The sequence below is a fragment of the Lissotriton vulgaris genome, chromosome 4_1 (genome assembly GCF_964263255.1).
Source record: "Lissotriton vulgaris chromosome 4_1, aLisVul1.2, whole genome shotgun sequence".
NCBI classification, from domain to species: domain Eukaryota; kingdom Metazoa; phylum Chordata; class Amphibia; order Caudata; family Salamandridae; genus Lissotriton; species Lissotriton vulgaris.
In genome coordinates this window covers 1233020152-1233041294 of record NC_141691.1, presented here as the reverse complement: position 1 = coordinate 1233041294, position 21143 = coordinate 1233020152, and the positions used below count along the sequence as shown (strand labels likewise).

The window sequence follows — 21143 nt, the reverse complement described above, 5'->3', positions numbered from 1 at the left end:
TATAATGAGATACCCGGGGCAACTCTTCTAAAAATTGTGGTGCCTGTTCTTCCTCTTCCTCTTCTTGATCCTCTTCCTCCTCTGGGTTTGCAAGGAACTGTGGAGGTGGTCCTCTCTTCCTATGAGGAGGTGGTGGTGGTGGTGGTGGGGGTCCACCAGCTGAAGCTACTAGTGAAGCCATTTTCCACTGTGCAAAATAGGTCTTCCTTTCACAAAGTTGAAAGTCAGAGTGAGAAAAAAGGTGGGGGCTTTCATCATTTGGGAAAAAAAATAGTTCTAAACCAATGAAAAGTGTTATTGTAAGGTCACCTGACCTAGTCTTACATCATTAGGAAACCAAAAGTGAAATGAACCAATGAAAAGTTTTATTAACAAGTCACATGACCTGTTCCGCTTACGTTACGCGCTGCGCGCCGCGCTCCGGATCGCTTCCGGGAAGCTGCGTTTCGCGCCTCTGTTCGTGGTCCGGAGCACTTCCTGGTGCGCTAACGCGGCGCGTCATAAGACGCATTATACGGCAACGTGATATGTCAAGCTTCCCGACGCGTCACGATGTGGATTTCTAACACGGCAGTTGCCCAAACGGAATGTTTACCGGTTAGCGGACCGGGTCGCGGCATCAAATTGAGCTAACGGAAAGCTTCCCGGTTCGCGAACCGGGAGCGAAAAAAAAAATATATAAAAAAAAAATTAATCATAAACATATAAAATATATTTTGGGATTTAAAGAAAAATACATTTTACAGCTACAGATATTAGCTTTTAAAAACCTAATGAAATTCACTGAAAAAACCATAGGTTATAGACCATATATAGTTAGGAATTTGCATTTACAAAACCTTGAAAATTCACTGAAAAAACCATAGTTTATAGACCATATATAGTTAGGAATTAGCATTTACAAAACCTTATTTTACTCACACAAAACCATTGAAATTTCATATATAGTTAGTTGCACACCCGCAATCCACTGCTGATCATGTCACATATTACATCATTCATGACATGGTCAGTGACATCACTGATGACATCACTGATGACATCTCAAATGACATCACTGATGACATCACTAATGACATCTCATTTGCCATTACTGATCACATCACTGATGAAATCATTCATGTGATAATACGGTGAACCTCTTCAGACTCTAATATAATCTTAGATACACTCAGAGTAAATAGACGCTCACAGACTGTCACTCATCCATGGAGTTACTCACACACCTAGTCAGTCATGCAAAGAATCAATTACACCTCCATTCCCTCAACTATACAGTTATACACACCTTACTAATTCAAACATATACTAACACATATTTACTCTCTTATACAATCCCTGATACAAGTTCTCAATGATCCATACAGCCACTCACACATTCACTGGCTCTTATGCACAGTTATTTATATATGTCAACTCTCACATGTACTGTCTTTTACATATGTACTTACTTTAACATGTAGCACTGAGATATCCATTCACTCACCAATACACTCATGCACACAGTCAACTGCCCATACAGATGTTTCCACATGCACTTTTGAACCCATCCATCTAGTGAATCAACTGCTCACACATCTATGCACATAGTCACACACCTCACAGCCACCCACACACACACTCACTCTCTCATACAAATACTTGGACAACCTATCATTAACCAATATACTTAATCATAAAGCTACTGATCAACATATGCAGCAGTTTACAGAACAACAGATATAATGATGCACAAATTAAGACAGTTTAGTCACTAACCGATGCACTCAGTGAGACACATTTAATCACTCACTCATACAGTCAGTCATGCACCAACTAAATCCTTCATCCAGAGACTTATACATCCACTCATTCTTCAATATGTAAGACATATTTTAATTTTACAGAAACATACAGTCACTGGATGTTGTCATCAGTGATGTCATCAGTGATGTCACTGACCATGTCATGAATGATGTAATATGTGACATGATCAGCAGTGGATTGCGGGTGCGCGATATATAGTTAGTGCAACTAACTATATATGAAATTTCAATGGTTTTGTGTGAGTAAAATAAGGTTTTGTAAATGCTAATTCCTAACTATATATGGTCTATAACCTATGGTTTTTTCAGTGAATTTTCAAGGTTTTGTAAATGCAAATTCCTAACTATATATGGTCTATAACCTATGGTTTTTTCAGTGAATATATATATATATATATATATATATATATATATATATATATATATATATATATATATATATATATATATATATATATTACCTACTGGCTATCGCCAGTAGGTATATATAGTTAGGATTAATTCCCTATGGGACTTTTGAAAATTCTATGTCTAATAACTTTGGCGTTTGTGGATGGAATCGGCTGAAATTTTCAGGAAAATGGCACATTTTGTTTCTGAGCAGCTCCTGAAAATTTGGTGGGGTTTCGTCAAGGGGGGGCTGAGAAAAAAGGGGGTCCCAAAACGCGTTTTTCCCATGTTAATTTCCATAGGGCGGTTGGACTCACTTTTAGCTCGAACGGCTGAATGGATTTGCACGAAACTTGGCAAAATTGTAGGGACTGTTAGCCCGATGTGCCTTTGCTAGGTCTCAATATATGTGCTCCAGTAGTTTTTGAGAAATTAACGTTTAAATCAAGATATATATCTGTAACAGCGCTCTGGGCAGCGATCCGGTCCGCTTACTTTTCGCTTATCGGAACTTTGCGCGCAGAAAGCTGATTGGCTCTCCGGTGTCTGTCAACATTCTAAACAGTCCGGAGCGGCCGCCATCTTGTCTCTCGGTAGGATCGAGAGAGAAGAAGAGGTGAAAAACGAAGGGTGAATTTAATGAAAGGGGGCAAGGTATCCCCCTTTTGACCCCCTAGGAATGCTGTTGGGGTTATTAAAGGGACCCGTGGGGAAAAGATAAAAAAAATGATTTTTCACGGTAGAAGCGCTTCACGGGCCGCGAACTGGGCCGCAAACTGGTAGCGAAACGGGAATTCGCCATTTTGTGCTTCGTAAATTAAATTACTAGTTATAAGTGGGTACGGGAGACGTATCCTAATCCCCTATGTTTCCTGAGGGTGGGTGAGGAGGCTGATATATGTTGATACATCTCTTCCAGCGGCTGTGCGTGAGCTTTTTTTTTTTTTTTGCTGCGTGACAGTCCGGAGCGGCCGCCATCTTGTCTCTCGGTAGGATCGAGAGAGAAGAAGAGGTGAAAAACGAAGGGTGAATTTAATGAAAGGGGGCAAGGTATCCCCCTCTTGACCCCCTAGGAATGTTGTTGGGGTTATTAAAGGGACCCGTGGGGAAAAGAAAAAAAAAATGATTTTTCACGGTAGAAGCGCTTCACGGGCCGCGAACTGGGCCGCAAACTGGTAGCGAAACGGGAATTCGCCATTTTGTGCTTCGTAAATTAAATTACTAGTTATAAGTGGGTACGGGAGACGTATCCTAATCCCCTATGTTTCCTGAGGGTGGGTGAGGAGGCTGATATATGTTGATACATCTCTTCCAGCGGCTGTGCGTGAGCTTTTTTTTTTTTTTTGCTGCGTGACAGTCCGGAGCGGCCGCCATCTTGTCTCTCGGTAGGATCGAGAGAGAAGAAAAGGTGAAAAACTAAGGGGGAATTTAATGAAAGGGGGCAAGGTATCCCCCTCTTGACCCCCTAGGAATGTTGTTGGGGTTATTAAAGGGTCCCGTGGGGAAAATAAAAAAAAAATGATTTTTCACGGTAGAAGCGCTTCACGGGCCGCGAACTGGGCCGCAAACTGGTAGCGAAACGGGAATTCGCCATTTTGTGCTTCGTAAATTAAATTACTAGGTATAAGGGGGTGCGGGAGACGTATCCTAATCCCCTATGTTTCCTGAGGGTGGCTGAGGAGGCTGATATATGTTGATACATCTCTTCCAGCGGCTGCGCCATCTTGCCTTTTTTCGAATGCCACAATTTTGTCGTGCACGGCAGCCATTTTAGATGCCAGGCTGGTCCCAGGCTATCACCTACCCCTGCGGATGTAGTTTATGGCCCCAGCTGTAGAGAATTCAGACATGCCAATCCTCCTGATTCAGGCGTGTGAGTACTGATTTCAGTGCTAGTCTCCCGCCTCCCGATTTCTGCAAGCAAAAACCCGGGGGCATATTACTAACAACTAGCGATAATTTTTGTCTATAACTTGTTTAGAGACAAAAATTATCGCCGCACATCGGCGATTTTTATCGCAGATAAACCTTGCTATTATCGCAGAAAAGTCAGCGATATTCATGTATTATCGACCTAATGCTCTTAGCCATGTTATCCACCTCCCATTGGATAACATGGCTAAAACCTGCTCAGGGCAGGTGTTAGCTTTTGGAGATATTCGCGCTTAGTGCGAATATCTCCAAAAGTTGGTAATAGAAGGTAGCGATGTTAGGGACTGTTTCCAGTCGCTAACATCTTGGCACGCCACTTTGCATGTCATTAGTGATAAGTATCACTGACATGCAAAGCCGGGCCCAAGATGGTCGCTATCTCCTTTTAGGTGTCACTAACTGGTGTTAGCGACAGCTTGATAATAGGGAAATAATTTTATCTCCGCTTTCATGGTTTTTAAAGCCAAAAAAGGGGAGATAAACCCCCTTGCTAATATGCCCCACGATTCCTTGGGGGTTTCAGCTGATAGGGCTTGGTATTGTGTTACATGGTAATTTTTCCATGAAACGTCAGAGGGTCGATGTAGGGGTTCTAGAAGAGGTGATAAACCATTTAAGCCTCATGAACAAGCGCATGGTCTTTTAAAGATTTCTGAAGTACTCGGGGCGGCGGTGTGTGTGTGCCCTCTTTCAGGAGCGGGCGGGGGGGCACTGCCAGCAACTTGCCAGGTCAGGTAGTGTTCAACACGTGCATCACCCTTTCTCTGCTTGCTATTGCGCTCCATGCTTCGGAAAGGTAAGAAAAAGAACGTGCATTTGAGTTTGAAATGTCCGATCCTGCAGCAGCACACTTCCAAAGCCCACACATGACAATAACCCGATTCAAGGCCCCATTCACCCGTTTTTCAAAAAATAGATAACACTCCAACAAATTAAGGTTATAAAACTTTATTAACTTTTAACGATAATGAACAGAACAAAAACTAAAAACATTTAAACATTTATTAACACAAAAAGCAACAATGGTTAGAAGCTGTCTTTTGTGCGAATAGTCCCAAGGCAGCACAACGTGCAGAGTTCTGGACGGCACCCAGGTGATGTCGCCTGGGTGCCGCACTGGTTTAGGGATCCTACAATGCTGCTCCGAAAATTGGCGTGGGGCGTCCCGGGTGGGGCGGGGGGAGGCCTCGTCAGTAGCGGTCTGTTGTGCGAATAGTCCCAAGGCAGCACAACGTGCAGAGTTCTGGACGGCACCCAGGTGATGTCGCCTGGGTGCCGCACTGGTTTAGGGATCCTACAATGCAGCACAGAAAAACAGCGTGGGGCGTCCCGGGTGGTGCGGGGGGAGGCCTCGTCAGTAGCGGTCTGTGTCCAGTGTCACATGGCTGACACAACATGTACGACAGGCACCCAGGTGATGTCCAGTAAACTGCCGCACTGGTTTTGGTATCCTACAATGCTGCTCCGAAAATTGGCGTGCGGCGGCCCGGGGGGGGGGGGGGGGGAGGCGGCGTGAACGGGTCTCCCCAGGTGGCGGCCATCTAGCTGAGTTGCGCTCGCTCTTGCGGCCACAGCGTCTCGCTCACCATGTTGTGGAGTTGCTCCCACTCTTGCAGTGCAGCGATAGGCGGCTGCCACATGGCTGTCAAAATGGCGGACGGCTCTTCGGTTTTGGGCCTGGTCCACTGAAATGGCCCTGGGACACCTTGGAAGTCGGACGCTTGCCTGCTAGGGCTTGGGCTCCATTCTCGAAAAGCGTCCCCTCAGCCGTGAAGATTGTATAAAAGTCTTGGGGGCCCCCGACTCCCGCAGGCTTCCGGTGGGGAGCGGCTGCCATGATTGCTCGCGGAATGACCACGACGGAGCCACGAGATGGTGGTGCTCTCATGCTGACGCCAGCTTCAGTCTGAATGATCCAGAAACAAGGTGGGGCTTTCATCGTTTGGGAAAAAAAAATGTTCTAAACCAATGAAAAGTGTTATTTTTAGGTCATATGACCAAGCCTTCCATCTTTAGGAAACCAAAAGTAAAATGAACCAATGAAAAGTTTTATAAACAAGTCACATGACCTGTTATGCGACATAGGGCTACAAAAAGCGTAGAAAATCCGTTGGCACGTGAGGCGGCGTCAGTAGCGGACCGATGTGCGAATAGGCCGAAGGCAGCACAACGCGCCGAGATCCGGATGGCACCGAGGTGGTGTCCAGCAAATTGCCGCACTGGTGTGGCCATCCTACAATGCTGCGCCGAAAGACGGCGTGTCCAGCTGAATTGCGGTCACTGTTGCGGTACAGTGACTCGAACGCGCCGAGATCCGGATGGCGCCGAGGTGGTGTCCAGCAAATTGCCGTACTGGTGTGGCCATCCTACAATGCTGCGCCGAAAGACGGCGTGTTCAGCTGAGTTCCGGTTACTCTTCTGGCACAGTGACTCGAACGCGCTGAGATCCGGATGGCACCGAGGTGGTGTCCAGCAAGTGGCTGCACTGGTGTGGCCATCCTACAATGCTGCGCCGGAAGTCGGCGTGGGGTGCCCCGTTGGCTTATGAGGTGATGTCAGTAGTGGACTGATGTGTCAATAGGTCGGAACCAGCACAAGGCGCCAAGATCCGAATGGCAAGTCCTGGATGTTGAGTGCCTCAGTTGAGATTTCTGAGAAGTGCTTGTAGAACTGTCTGAAGCTTATTTGCACCTGCTGCAGCTTCACTAGGTCCGGCGGAACTTGTTGCCTTTTCCTTTGTGCTTCTTTTCCTACAATGCGTTTCTTCTGAAGACACGACCAGGTCCCTGAATGTGTGCAGGGGGACGCTATTGAATGAATGAACGCGCCGAGATCTGGATGGCACCGAGGTGGTGTCCAGCAAATTGCCGCACTGGTGTGGCCATCCTACAATGCTGCGCCGAAAGACGGCGTGTCCAGCTGAATTGCGGTCACTGTTGCGGTACAGTGACTCGAACGCGCCGAGATCCGGATGGCACCGAGGTGGTGTCTAGCAAATTGCCGCACTGGTGTGGCCATCCTACAATGCTGCGCCGAAAGACGGCGTGTCCAGCAGAGTTGCGGTCACTGTTGCGGTACAGTGAGTCGAACGCGCCGAGATCTGGATGGCCAAGTTTCAAGTTTCATCTGGCAGTTTTTCTCCATCCCTCCTGGATCAAAGAAGGTGAATGCTAAATATGCCACCTGCCTCATCTGAACATATGAAGTTAACTTGTATACACTGTGGTGCTATGCTGTCCTATGGCAACATGAGCATCAACCTGATGAATACGGCATTCGAAAATCATAAATGCCCTAATGCACCCAAGAAGTAATTTTTTTTTTGCTCCAGTTGAGCCGTTTTCAATGCCTGTTTTTTGTTGTTTCCCCTCCATCAAGAACAAAACAAAAATACAAGGCGCTAAGATCCGAATGGCAAGTCCTGGATGTTGAGTGCCTCAGTTGAGAGTTCTGAGCAGTGCTTGTAAGACTGTCTGAAGCTTATTTGCACCTGCTGCAGCTTCACTAGGTCCGGCGGAAATTTTTTCCTTTTCCTTTCTGCTTCTTTTCCTACAATGCGTTTCATCTAAAGACACGACCAGGTCCCTGAATGTGTGCAGGGGGACGCTATTGATTGAATGAAAATGGCGGCTTGACACAAAGCTGACTCAAGCGTTACTGTTGGTGCTATACAGACAAAAATTGGTTTTCAGTTTGTACATTCTTCAGGTTTTTTTTTCCATCTAAGTCTGATTGAGAGTTTGTAGAAAAATGGCTTCAGATTTTCCACATACTACTCTTCAACATTCTTCCTAAATGTAACAATGTGAAACTCACTAGGAGAACGGCTGTTTCTGTTTCCTTTCAAAATGCTGCCACCAATATTTTCTGAATAGAAGACACCATCTTGTAACATAAAGGGCCGAAAGGGGTTCTGGTCTGGCCGATGGTTGGTGGAGACATTTTGACTATATCTTGGACCTGCCCGGCCTCGCCCAAAATGGCGCCGGTATAAATGGGACTCGTAACTCTTTGCCCGCAAATGTATATCTAGAAAATGTTATTGTAAGTGGCCCTGTCGTATTTTAATTACAAAATGTACGTCCACCGATTCCGCAACTGTTAGACACCTTTGTTCTTGTCACCTAATGGCCCGCTCGTTACGTTCTTCTACAGTGTAAATGTCTCCTCATCATATACGATTTGAGTTTGCTCCGTGGCCGGCCCACGTGGTTATAGGCCCGTATTTGTATACTGACATTTTCACAATAAAGGTTTTTAAAACAAAACACGGTAGTAGTATTTTCATTTGTAAAGTTTTTACTTTTAGTGACTGTTTTCGAATCAGTAAAAGGCAAGTGAAATAAAGCAGTCCAATTACATGACGGATAAAAGGTATAATATGTAGGAACGCAGTAAAGATAAATGGTCAAGGGCAGTTGTGTTTTTCATGTCTGCAACATAAAGTGATCGATAAGAATCTGATAATCAGGCGTATCGGCGACTAAGACAGCAGGCCGAATCTCTTTTACTCAACGGCTCCGTCATGGAAGGAAGAAACGCCCTTTTTCTCGAAAAAGGAATATATTTTACTTGCAAGACAGTTGTAAATTTTCCGGGAAAGTACATTAGCCTGGAATATTATAACATATGTTTGAAAAAAAAATATTGTTCGAAAATAATAAAAAGCGTAATTTTTAGGTCATAAGACCAAGCTTTTCATCATTAAATTAACAAAAGTAAAATGAACCAATGAAAAGTTTTATTAACAAGTCACATGACCTGTTATGCTTACGTTACGCGCTGCGCGCCGCGCCTCGGATCACTTCCGGGTGCGCTAACGCGGCGTGTCATAAAACGCATTACGCGACAACGTAGGTCAAGAATATAGTCTAAATGTCTCCACCAACCAGCGTTCAGAACACAACCCCTTTCAGCAGTCCAAAAAGTTCTGTTAAATGACAACAGAGGGGACAGGCAACAAGAACCATCAGTCAAAGAGGGGAGGGCAAGTTCTTCTCTTCCGGGTCATGTTGGGGCGCTACCGGAACTGATCGAATTGGTAGTCTACAGTGTTTCTGGATGTTTCACACTAAAGCTGGCGTCAGCATGAGACCACTACCATCTCGTAGCTCCGTCGTGGCCATTCCACGAGCAATCATGGCAGCCGCTCCCCACCAGAAGCCTGCGGGAGTCGGAGGCCCCCAAGACTTTTGTAGAATCTTCACGGCTGAGGGGACGCTTTTCGAGAATGGGACCCAAGCCCTAGCAGACAAGCGTCCGAGTTCCAAGGTGTCCCAGGGCCATTTTAGTGGACCAGGCCCAAAACCGAAGAGCCGGCCGCCATTTTGAGAGTCCTGTGGCAGCCGCCTATCGCTGCACCGCAAGAGCGGGCGCATCTCAACTACATGGTGAGCGAGACGCTGTAGTCGCAAGAGCGGGCGGAAAACAGCTGAATGGCGGAAGAGGCACAGTGTAGCAAAAGCGGGCGGAATGGCAACTAAAACGATAAAGGGGCGCCCCACTACAGCTTGTCTTCAGGTCAAACGGATTGTGGGACAAGGTCCAGAATTGAAGAGTCATCAAAAGGCAAAAAGTACCGCCGGGAGCCGGCCGCCTATGTCGGGGGCGATCTCAGGCTACACCAGTGCTATAAGACTTGGGGAGGGTGTCGGAGCCAAGCGTCTTCTCCGAGTCCATGGCCATCACAGCGTCCCTCAGGGGCCTCCGTCAAGCTGTTTAGGGAGGTACTATATCACATTGTTTTCTAATGCAGTCAGGTCCACAAACGACACTCACTTACTTTGAGAATAGTGAAGCTGCAGTAGGTGGAAATAAGCTTCAGACAGTGTTACAAGCGCTGCTCAGAACTCTTAACTATGGCACCCAACATCTAGAACTTATGCTATTTGAGAATGGTAGTGACATCGAAGCATCTCAGGGACCAAAACCATTAACGTACTTTCACGTATGAAAATCTTACTTGGGGAGGGGGCAGGAGCGAAGCGCCCCCTCCCAGTCAGCGCCACCACACCGTATGTTGAAAATCTGAAGCCATCGTTCTACAAAGTCAACCAAACTTGGATTGAAAAATCTAGAAAAATGTACAAACTGAAAACCAGTTTTGGTCTGCATAGCATCAGTAGCAACGCTTGAGTCAGCTTTGTGTCAAGCCGCCATTTTGATTCAACAAAGCACAGGCATTGAAAAAGGCTGAAATTCAGAACTCTAAACTATGGCACCCAACATCCAGGAGCTTGCTATCCGGATCTTGGAGCCTTGTGCTGTTTTCGATCTATTCACACATCGGTCCACTACTGACATCATCTTATAAATCAACGTTATGTAAATAGTTTTTTAATAAAATGTTTTACCCTGTTTCTTTGCTGGTGTGTTGTCTATATTTTTAATATTTGCATAGGGTTTGTCATTATTTTGTGCGGGATGGGTGATGGAGCCGAGCTGTCTTGCAGCCCTCATGGTGTGGAGCTCAGTTCATGTCACTATTTTCGTATTTCTCAAGAAGGGTTGTTCCTAATATTTCTATTTTAGCGAGGTCAAAAAGAGATCCAATTAGTGGCCTACTGATTTTGCTCGATTACTTTTATTTTTTTTACACGATTTTTCACTATCTGCAAAGACTAAACAGAGTATTGCGACTTTGTGCTTGTTTGTAAATAGAGAATGATCCAAAGAGAACCAATTCTAAAACAGTAAATGCTTGGACAACAATCAATCAAATGGAGAGACAAGGAGGTACGACGGATTACAACGGAGGGGAGGGGGGGGGCAGCGTTCAAAGCACATCAGCGTGCATAAATACGAAAATGTTTTTATCTATCACGTACTTGACATTTTAAAGCTTTTCATATTTGCTATTAAAAAACCAATGAAATTCACAGAAAAAACCATAGGTTATAGTGGATATATAGTTAGGAATTTGCATTTACAAAACCTTGAAAATTCAATGAAAAAACCATAGGTTATAGGCCATATATAGTTAGGAATTAGCATTTACAAAACCTTATTTTACTCGCATAAAAGCATTGAAATTCCATATATAGTTAGCTAACTATAAGCGCTAACTATATATCGCGCACCCGCAATCCACTGCTGATGATGTCACATATTACATCATTCATGACATGGTCAGTGACATCACTGATGACATCACTGATGACATCTCAAATGACATCACTGATGACAACTCAAATGATATCAATGATGACATCTCAAATGACATCACTGATGACAACTCAAATGACATCACTGATGACATCTCATTTGTCATCACTGATCACATCACTCATGTGATAATACAATGAACCTCTTCAGACTCTAATATAACCTTACATACACTCAGTATAAACAGACACTCACAGACTGTCACTCATCCATGGAGTTACTCACACACCTAGTCAGTCATGCAAAGAATCAATCACACCTCCATTTCCTCAACTATACAGTTATACACATCTTACTTATTCAAACATATAATAACACATATTTACTCTCTTATATAATCCCTGATACAAGCTCACAGTGATCGATACAGCCACTCACACATTCACTGGCTCTTATGTTCAGTTATTTATATATCTCAACTCTCACATGTATTGTGTTTTACATACGTACTTACTTGCACATGTAGCAATGAGAAATCCATTCACTCACCAACACACCCATGCACAGTCAACCGCCCATATAGCTGTTTCCACATGCACTCTTGAACTCATACTCCTAGTGAATCAACTGCTTATACATCTATGCACAGAGTCACGCACCTCCCAGCCACCCACACACACACTCAGCCTCCCATTCAAATATTTGGGCAACCAATCAATAACCCATATGGCCACTCTTATAGCTACTGATCAACACATGCAGCAGCTTACACAACATCAAACATACTGATGCACGAATTAAGACAGTTTAGTCACTAACCCATGTACTCAGTGAGACACATTTAATCACTCACTCATACAGTCAGTCATGCACCTACTAAATTCTTCATCCAGACACTTATACATCCACTCATTCTTCAATATGTGAAACATATTTAAACTTTACAGACACATACAATCATTGGATGTTGTGATCAGTGATGTCATCAGTGATGTCACTGACCATGTCATGAATGATGTAATATGTGACATCATCAGCAGTGGATTGCGGGTGCGCGATATATAGTTAGCGCTTATAGTTAGCTAACTATATATGGAATTTCAATGGTTTTATGCGAGTAAAATAAGGTTTTGTAAATGCTAATTCCTAACTATATATGGCCTATAACCTATGGTTTTTTCATTGAATTTTCAAGGTTTTGTAAATGCAAATTCCTAACTATATATCCACTATAACCTATGGTTTTTTCTGTGAATATATATATATATATATATATATATAAAATCTCAACAAAAAAAAACTTTCAGACATAGAGTGACGCATAAATTATGGAAAAAAAGGAGAGAACTCTGGGTAGTTCTCAAGTTTAGGTGGAAAACAGACCCTGTTAGAGCACTCTCAACACCAGTGACACTCTAGATCTGCTCACCTCAAATGTCTGTTTTTCTATGAAAGTTTTTAAGCATAGGATTAGCACAGTGCTATCCACGCAGAGATAGAAAATGACAAAGTCTTTTGCAATTTATACAGCAAAGTCTTTAAGCATAGGACTACAGTGCTGTCCTTGCCGAGCTGCAAAATTACAATAGCCATTTATCACTCCAGGCACAATATTACAGCTTTGAATTAGTGAAATACCAACTCAAGCCAACCTGAAATGAGTAAAAGCAACCCCTGACACAGTGTTTCGCTCTAATTAGAGCTCTTCAGAGAGGTATAGCTTTGTCCAGACATAAGGGAGCACCCAGTATTAAGTCAAAACAAAACCCTTTCAGGCATATAGTGACGCATAAATTATGCAAAAAAGAAGGAGATAACTCTGGGTAGTTCTCAAGTTTAGGTGGAAAGCAGCCCCTGTTAGAGCACTCTCAACACCAGCTACACTCTAGATCTGCTCACCTCAAATGTGTGTTTTTCTATCAAAGTTTTTAAGCATAGGATTAGCACAGTGCTATCCACGCCGAGATAGAAAATGACAAAGTCTTTTGCAATTTATACAGCAAAGTCTTTAAGCATAGGACTAGTACAGTGCTGTCCTTGCCGAGCTGCAAAATTACAAAAGCCATTTATCACTCCAGGCACAATATTACAGCTTTGAATTAGTGAAATACCAACTCAAGCCAACCTGAAATGAGTAAAAGCAACCCCTGACACAGTGTTTCGCTCTAATTAGATCTCTTCAGAGAGGTATAGCTTTGTCCAGACATAAGGGAGCACCCAGTATTAAGTCAAAACAAAACCCTTTCAGGCATAGAGTGACGCATAAATTATGCAAAAAAGAAGGAGAGAACTCTGGGTAGTTCTCAAGTTTAGGTGGAAAGCAGCCACTGTAAGAGCACTCTCAACACCAGCAACACTCTAGATCTGCTCACCTCAAATGTCTGTTTTTCTATCAAAGTTTTTAAGCATAGGATTAAACACAGTCCTATCCACGCCGAGATAGAAAATGACAAAGTCTTTTGCAATTTATACAGCAAAGTCTTTAAGCATAGGACTAGTACAGTGCTGTCCTTGCCAAGCTGCAAAATTACAAAAGCCATTTATCACTCCAGGCACAATATTACAGCTTTGAATTAGTGAAATACCAACTCAAGCCTACCTGAAATGAGTAAAATCAACCCCTAACACAGTGTTTTGCTGTAATTAGAGCTCTTCAGAGAGGTATAGCTTTGTCCAGACATAAGGGAGCACCCAGTATTAAGTCAAAACAAAACCCTTTCAGGCATAGAGTGACGCATACATTATGCAAAAAAGAAGGAGAGAACTCTGGGTAGTTCTCAAGTTTAGGTGGAAAGCAGCCCCTGTTAGAGCACTCTCAACACCAGCGGCACTCTAGATCTGCTCACCTCAAATGTCTGTTTTTCTATCAAAGTTTTTAAGTATAGGATTAGCACAATGCTATCCACGCCGAGATAGAAAATGACAAAGTCTTTTGCAATTTAAACAGCAAAGTCTTTAAGCATAGGACTAGTACAGTGCTGTCCTTGCCGAGCTGCAAAATTACAAAAGCCATTTATCACTCCAGGCACAATATTACAGCTTTGAATTAGTGAAATACCAACTCAAGCCAACCTGAAATGAGTAAAAGCAACCCCTGACACAGTGTTTCGCTCTAATTAGAGCTCTTCAGAGAGGTATAGCTTTGTCCAGACATAAGGGAGCACCCAGTATTAAGTCAAAACAAAACCCTTTCAGGCATAGAGTGACGCATAAATTATGCAAAAAAGAAGGAGAGAACTCTGGGTAGTTCTCAAGTTTAGGTGGAAAGCCACCCCTGTAAGAGCACTCTCAACACCAGCGACACTCTAGATCTGCTCACCTCAAATGTCTGTTTTTCTATCTAAGTTTTTAAGCATAGGATTAAACACAGTGCTATCCACGCAGAGATAGAAAATGACAAAGTCTTTTGCAATTTATACAGCAAAGTCTTTAAGCATAGGACTAGTACAGTGCTGTCCTTGCCGAGCTGCAAAATTACAAAAGCCATTTATCACTCCAGGCACAATATTACAGCTTTGAATTAGTGAAATACCAACTCAAGCCAACCTGAAATGAGTAAGAGCAACCCCTGACACAGTGTTTTGCTATAAAATTAGAGCTCTTCAGAGAGGTATAGCTATGTCCAGACATAAGGGAGCACCCAGTATTAAGTCAAAACAAAACCCTTTCAGGCATAGAGTGACGCATACATTATGCAAAAAAGAAGGAGAGAACTCCGGGTAGTTCTCAAGTTTAGGTGGAAAGCAGCCCCTGTTAGAGCACTCTCAACACCAGCGACACTCGAGATCTGCTCACCTCAAATGTCTGCTTTTCTATCAAAGTTTTTAAGCATAGGATTAGCACAGTGCTATCTACGCCGAGATAGAAAATGACAAAGGGCCAGATGTAGGTAAATCCGATTTACCGACTTTTAAATACCGAGTCATACCGATTCGGTATTTAAAAGTCGGTAAATTGGAAGGAGGCAGATGGAGGTAAAAAAGTTACAGAATCTGTAAGAGTCGGTATTTACCGATTCTGTAAATACCGAATCTGTATTTCCCATTGATTCCTATGGGCCTTGAAGCCCATAGGAATCAATGTGAAATACAGATTCGGTATTTACAGAATCGGTAAATACCGAATCCTGCAAGGGTGCAGGGGGTGTCACTTTGACACCCTCTAGCACCCCAATTCTGGACTTGTGTGCAATGTGGCAACACAGACATGCACTAGGGGCATGTCTGTGTGTCACATTGCACAGGTGTGCATGCACATATGTGCATGCACACCTGAATTCGGTATTTTACCACCCAATAGGATTGGGTGGTAAAATACCGATTTTTAAGGGCCTGTGGCACTCTTAGGATTGCCACCTACATGTGGTTTTTCCGATTCGGTAAATATACCGATTCGGTATTTTACCGATTCTGTAAATTTACCGATTCGGTAACTTTACAGAATCGGTAAAATATAGGCCCCCTACATCTGGAAACCCTAATACCGGTAGGTAACGGCTGAATTCGCCCGTTACCGACTGGTATTAGGGCTCCTACATCTGGCCCAAAGTCTTTTGCAATTTATACAGCAAAGTCTTAAAGCATAGGACTAGTACAGTGCTGTCCTTGCCGAGCTGCAAAATTACAAAAGCCATTTATCACTACAGGCACAATATTACAGCTTTGAATTAGAGAAATACCAACTCAAGCCAACCTGAAATGAGTAAAAGCAACCCCTGACACAGTGTTTTGCTCTAATTAGAGCTCTTCAGAGAGGTATAGTTTTGTCCAGACATAAGGGATCACCCAGTATTAAGTCAAAACAAAACCCTTTCAGGCATAGAGTGACGCATAAATTATGAATGAATGAATGAGTGAATACTCATTTCTATAGCGCATGGCTACCCTAGGGCATCCCAGCGCTGTTAGACCACAAGACTGAACAAGACATTCACTGAAACAGAAGTGTCTTTAATCGCTTCCTGAAGGTGAGATGGTTACTTTCAAGCCTGATGTTGTCAGGGAGGTTGTTCCAGCATTTGGCTGCCAAGAAAGAGAGCTGGCGACCACCCATTCGGGCTCACTTCACCCTAGGTACAACCAGCAGATTACGCTGATTGGACCTAAGGGATCTGAGAGATCGATGTGAACGGAACAGGGGAAGAAGAATCTTGGGGCCGTCGTTCCAGATTGTCTTGAGTGCCATGCCCAGGATTTTAAACGTGATTCTTTCATGAATCGGCAGCCAATGCAATTGTCGCAATGCATCCCTCGCCGAGCTGCGTCTGGGTACATTCATAAGCAGCCGAGCTGCACAGTTCTGCACCACTTGCAATGTATGAATGGATGCTACTGGGGCCCCAAAATAGACAGCATTTGCATAGTCCAGCCGCGAGAGAATCAGCGACTGAACTAGCATACGTCTGGCCTCAAATGGAAGAAGAATAAGGACCTTCCTGAGGACCCTAATCAATCCGTAACAGGTTGCCGCCACCTTCTTTGCTTGTACTTCAAATCCCAAGGAGGAGTCAAGCCATACCTCCAGACTCTTTATCTGGTTCTTGGGGGGGGGAGGGGGGGGTGGAGGACCCAGACAGTTCGGCCACCAAGGGTCTATGTTAATGGGAGCTTTATAACCCAGAAGCATAATGTATGTTTTGGACCCATTTAATTTTAAGAAGGAGGAGGTCATCCACTCCAGCACTTTAGTAAGGCAAGGGGTCAGATAGCTGATCTCTCAGCCTATGGCGTCGTCCCTTACTAGGGACACGACCAACTGAGTATCATCAGCGTAAGTGACAAGCTGAATTCCCCAGGGAAGTACCACCTCAGGCAGTGGTCTCATGTAGATGTTAAACATGGTAGGACTGAGAGAGGATCCCTGGGGAATGCCGGGATACAGTTGGAGCTGGCTAGATGACGCCTCCTCCTCAAAAACGGAGTAAAATCTCTCTGACAAGAAAGACTGGATCCATTTAAGGGCCCTTCCAGAAACTCCAGCAAGGCGGAGATGATGGAGCAGGAGGGGATGATTAACCGTGTCGAAGGCTGCGCTGAGGTCCAAAAGGACGACCGCCGCGCAGCCTCCGGCATCCACAATACTCCTGGTCGCCTCCACCACTGCCACCAATGCAGTCTCGGTCCCCTGATTGGCTCTAAATCCCGCCTGGGATGGATGAAGGGCTCCTGTAGTTTCTATAAACGAGGAGAGTACATGATTAACATGCTTTTCAGCAATTTTACTGATTCCAGGTAGCAGTGAAATCGGCCTGTAGTTGGCCAGGTCTTCAGGGTCCAAATTAGATTTTTTCAAAAGGGCCTTAACTTTCGCCAACTTCCAGGTGGGGGGCACTACTCCCGACTCCAAAGATGCATTGATGACATGCATTATGGCAGGACAGACCATCCCAGACACCTGTTTGAGGGCAGAAGGCGGCGCAATATCCAAAGGGGATCCTGATTTTAAATTGCTAAGGAGTCGTTCAGCAGTAGCCAGGTCCAGCAGCGGGAACGCATCAAGACAGCCTGCAGCCCCAGGAGTAGGCTCCTCGGACGTCAGCTCGTCCTCCTTGCTACTGGGGAGCTGAACAGATGGTGCAAAGCCAGCATAGATGTTAGTTACCTTAGCGGCAAAAAAGTCTGCCAGGTCTTCTCAACGTTTCAGGGGATCAGGTCCAGTCACAATAACCTGGGGAGGGGTAGTCAATTCTTGAAATATTTTAAAAATTTCCCTAGGCCTATTGGATGCTTCCGAGATTTTATCTTGGAAGTATGCAGATTGAGCGTTTTTCAATTGGTTTTTATACCGTCTGAGCACGCATTTATATTCCTCTTTGGCGAGGGGAGAAAAGTCTTTCCTCCATTTCCTCTCTGCCTGTTTACATTGTTGTTTCACTTGCTTAATTTCCCATGAATACCAAGGTTTTTTATTAGGGCCCGTCCGATGACGGACCTCTTTCTTGGGAAAGATACAGTCTAATGTAGACTCCAACCAATTATTTAACGCCTCATTAGCAAGGATGGGATCATCCAGAAGAGGTGGGAAAGACCTCCTCAAGGCCACCTCCCACTCCTCCACTGATAGCTTAGACCAGGTTCGAGTACGTTTTTTTGAGAGGCTCACTGTGTGAGTATCATCCAGTGGTGACCAGACAAATGAGAGCAGTGCATGGTCAGACCAAGGGACAAAAGTGGGCGCGTTGCAGATGATACTATCAAGATTAGTAAAAAAATGATCTAATAAATGACCTCCTATATGTGTCGAGCCAGAAACAATTTGCTGAAGTTGTACTACCCCCAAGGTATCTAGCAGGCACTGAGTTGCAGGTGCCTCGACTTCATCAAGGTGAATATTGAGGTCGCCTAAGATGGAAAAGTTGGAGGCACTACTAATGGAGAGAGTGATCTTATCCAAAAGGTTATTACAGAAACCGTAATGGTCGCCCGGAGGCCTATAGACAAGAATACCAGAGAAGGTACAGGTAGGAGGGAAGGAAATGGAGAAGCCTAAACTCTCGCAATCTACGAGAGTGCTCTCAGATGTACGACAGACAAAGGAGTTTTTGAAAATAATAGCCACTCCTCCTATTTGTCGGTCCTGCCTGCAGATGGAGTAGCTAAGCGGAAGAGCCTGAACAATATCAGGCCCAGATGTCTCTGTGAGCCAAGTCTCAGTCAGGAATAGAACATATTGATGTTGCTCCTCCAAAAGGAGGCGGATTTCAGCCCCGTGCCTAGGCAGAGAGCGGCAGTTTAACAGGAAAAAAGAGTACAATTTTATTTTACTAGGACCTGGCCCTATATCTTTACAGATAGAGCAAGGAATCCTTACCTCCTCTAACAGCCTCGTAGTAGGGCAGCCAATGAGAGTGCTTCCTCTAAGCTCCCACAACCGTTTCCTGCTGTAGCTTATCTGATCCTTAAACGCTGATCCCATCGCTAAAGCCCCCCAGCCCTGTCCTAGCCCAGCCTGGCATGGACGGGCACAGACGGGCTTTCCTTAGGCGCTCCTTTGGAGCGGAAAGGCACGTCTGCTACCGCGTACGCGTAGAAGGACAGTCTCTTTTTAATCGCTTTCGCGTGTCGTGTCCGATGCTGCCTGCAGCCACTAGAGCAGCAACCTGCTCCTCCAAAGATGGCCACCAAAGTCAGTCCCACCGAGCCCCGCAGTGCCACCAGCTCCCAATCGGCCGGTGCCTGTCCCCCGTGACCCTGGTGCAGTGTGGAGAAAAAGTAAATAAAGGTGAGCCTGAGCGCTCCTATTAAAAGTGCAGGAGCAGGGGATAGCACGAATATTTAAAGAGGAGAATTCATACAGTCACGATAAGTTTTATTAAAAACACTGTAAAATGATTATGCAAAAAAGAAGGAGAGAACTCTAGGTATAACGTGGGAATTTCAATGGTTTTATGTCAGTAAAATTTCCAGCTAACAATAACTGGTGTCAAACCTATGGTTTTTTCAGTGAATTTAATAGGTTTTTTAAATGCTGATTCCTAACTATAACTGTTTTTTTTCTGTGAATTCCATAGGTTTTGTAAATGCTAATTCCTAACTATATATAGGGCCTCAAACCTATGTTTTTTTTGCAGTGAATTTCAATGGTTTTTTAATAGCAAATTTCTATTGCTATCAAATATAATATTTTTTATAATGAATCCTATATTGTATATTTATGTAATACTATTTTTTTATGTATATTCATTTTTTTTTTGCCCTGGAGAGCTCCCAGTGCGCGTACCGGTGTGCGCACCAAAAAGCGCAGTCTTGCGGCACGCCCCGGTGCGCGTACCGGTGAGCGTCCCGTTTGCGCTATTGCCGCGAACGAAAACATCATTGTGACGTATCGCGTAGCCGGGTCCGCGTGATACGCACGTCGTAGGCGCACCCGGAAGCACCCGAGCGCATACGATCGCGCTACGTAAGCGCGCCGGGTCATGTGACCTGAAAATAACACTTTTCATTGGTTCAGAACAGGTTTTTTTTCCAAATGATGAAAGCTATACCTCTCTGAAGAGCTCTAATTAGAGCGAAACACTGTGTCAGGGGTTGCTTTTACTCATTTCAGGTTGGCTTGAGTTGGTATTTCACTAATTGAAAGCTGAAATATTGTGCCTGGAGTGATAAATGGCTTTTGTAATTTTGCAGCTCGGCAAGGACCGCACTGTAATAGTCCTATGCTTAAAGACTTTGCTGTATAAATTGCAAAAGACTTTGTCATTTTCTATCTCGGCGTGGTTAGCACTGTGCTAATCCTATGCTTAAAAACTTTGATAGAAAAACAGACATTTGAGGTGAGCAGATCTAGAGTGTCACTGGTGTTGAGAGTGCTCTAACAGGGGCTGCTTTCCACCTAAACTTGAGAACTACCCAGAGTTCTCTCCTTCTTTTTTGCATATATATATATATATATATATATATATATATATATATATATATATATATATATATATATATATATATATATATATATATATATATATATATATATATATATATTCACTGAAAAAACCATAGGTTTCACACCAGTTATAGTTAGGAATTAGCATTTAAAAAACCTATTAAATTCACTGAAAAAACCATAGGTTTCACACCAGTTATAATTAGCTGGAAATTTTACTGATATAAAACCATTGAAATTCCCACGTTATAGTTAGATGGACTCACTATAACTTGCGCGTGCAATGCACTGCTGATGACATCACATATTACATCACTCATGACATGGTGAGTGACATCACTCATGACATCACTGATGACACCATCCAGTGAATGTGTGTCTTTCTGAAAAATAAATATATTTTATATATGTATATGTAAAAGTTGATGGAAGAATAAATGTTTAAATAAGTGTCTAAATGGATGGTTTTTAAAAATTGATTGGTTAACTGGCTTAATAAGACATCATCAGCAGTGCATTGCACGCGCAAGTTAT

General features: G+C 43.8%; 1 pseudogene; it reads right to left on the bottom strand.

Annotated features, from left to right (window-relative positions):
- Positions 1 to 19145, bottom strand: part of LOC147723086 (uncharacterized) — a 53065-nt pseudogene extending 33920 nt beyond the window's left edge.
- Between the last annotated feature and the right edge of the window lie 1998 nt (positions 19146 to 21143).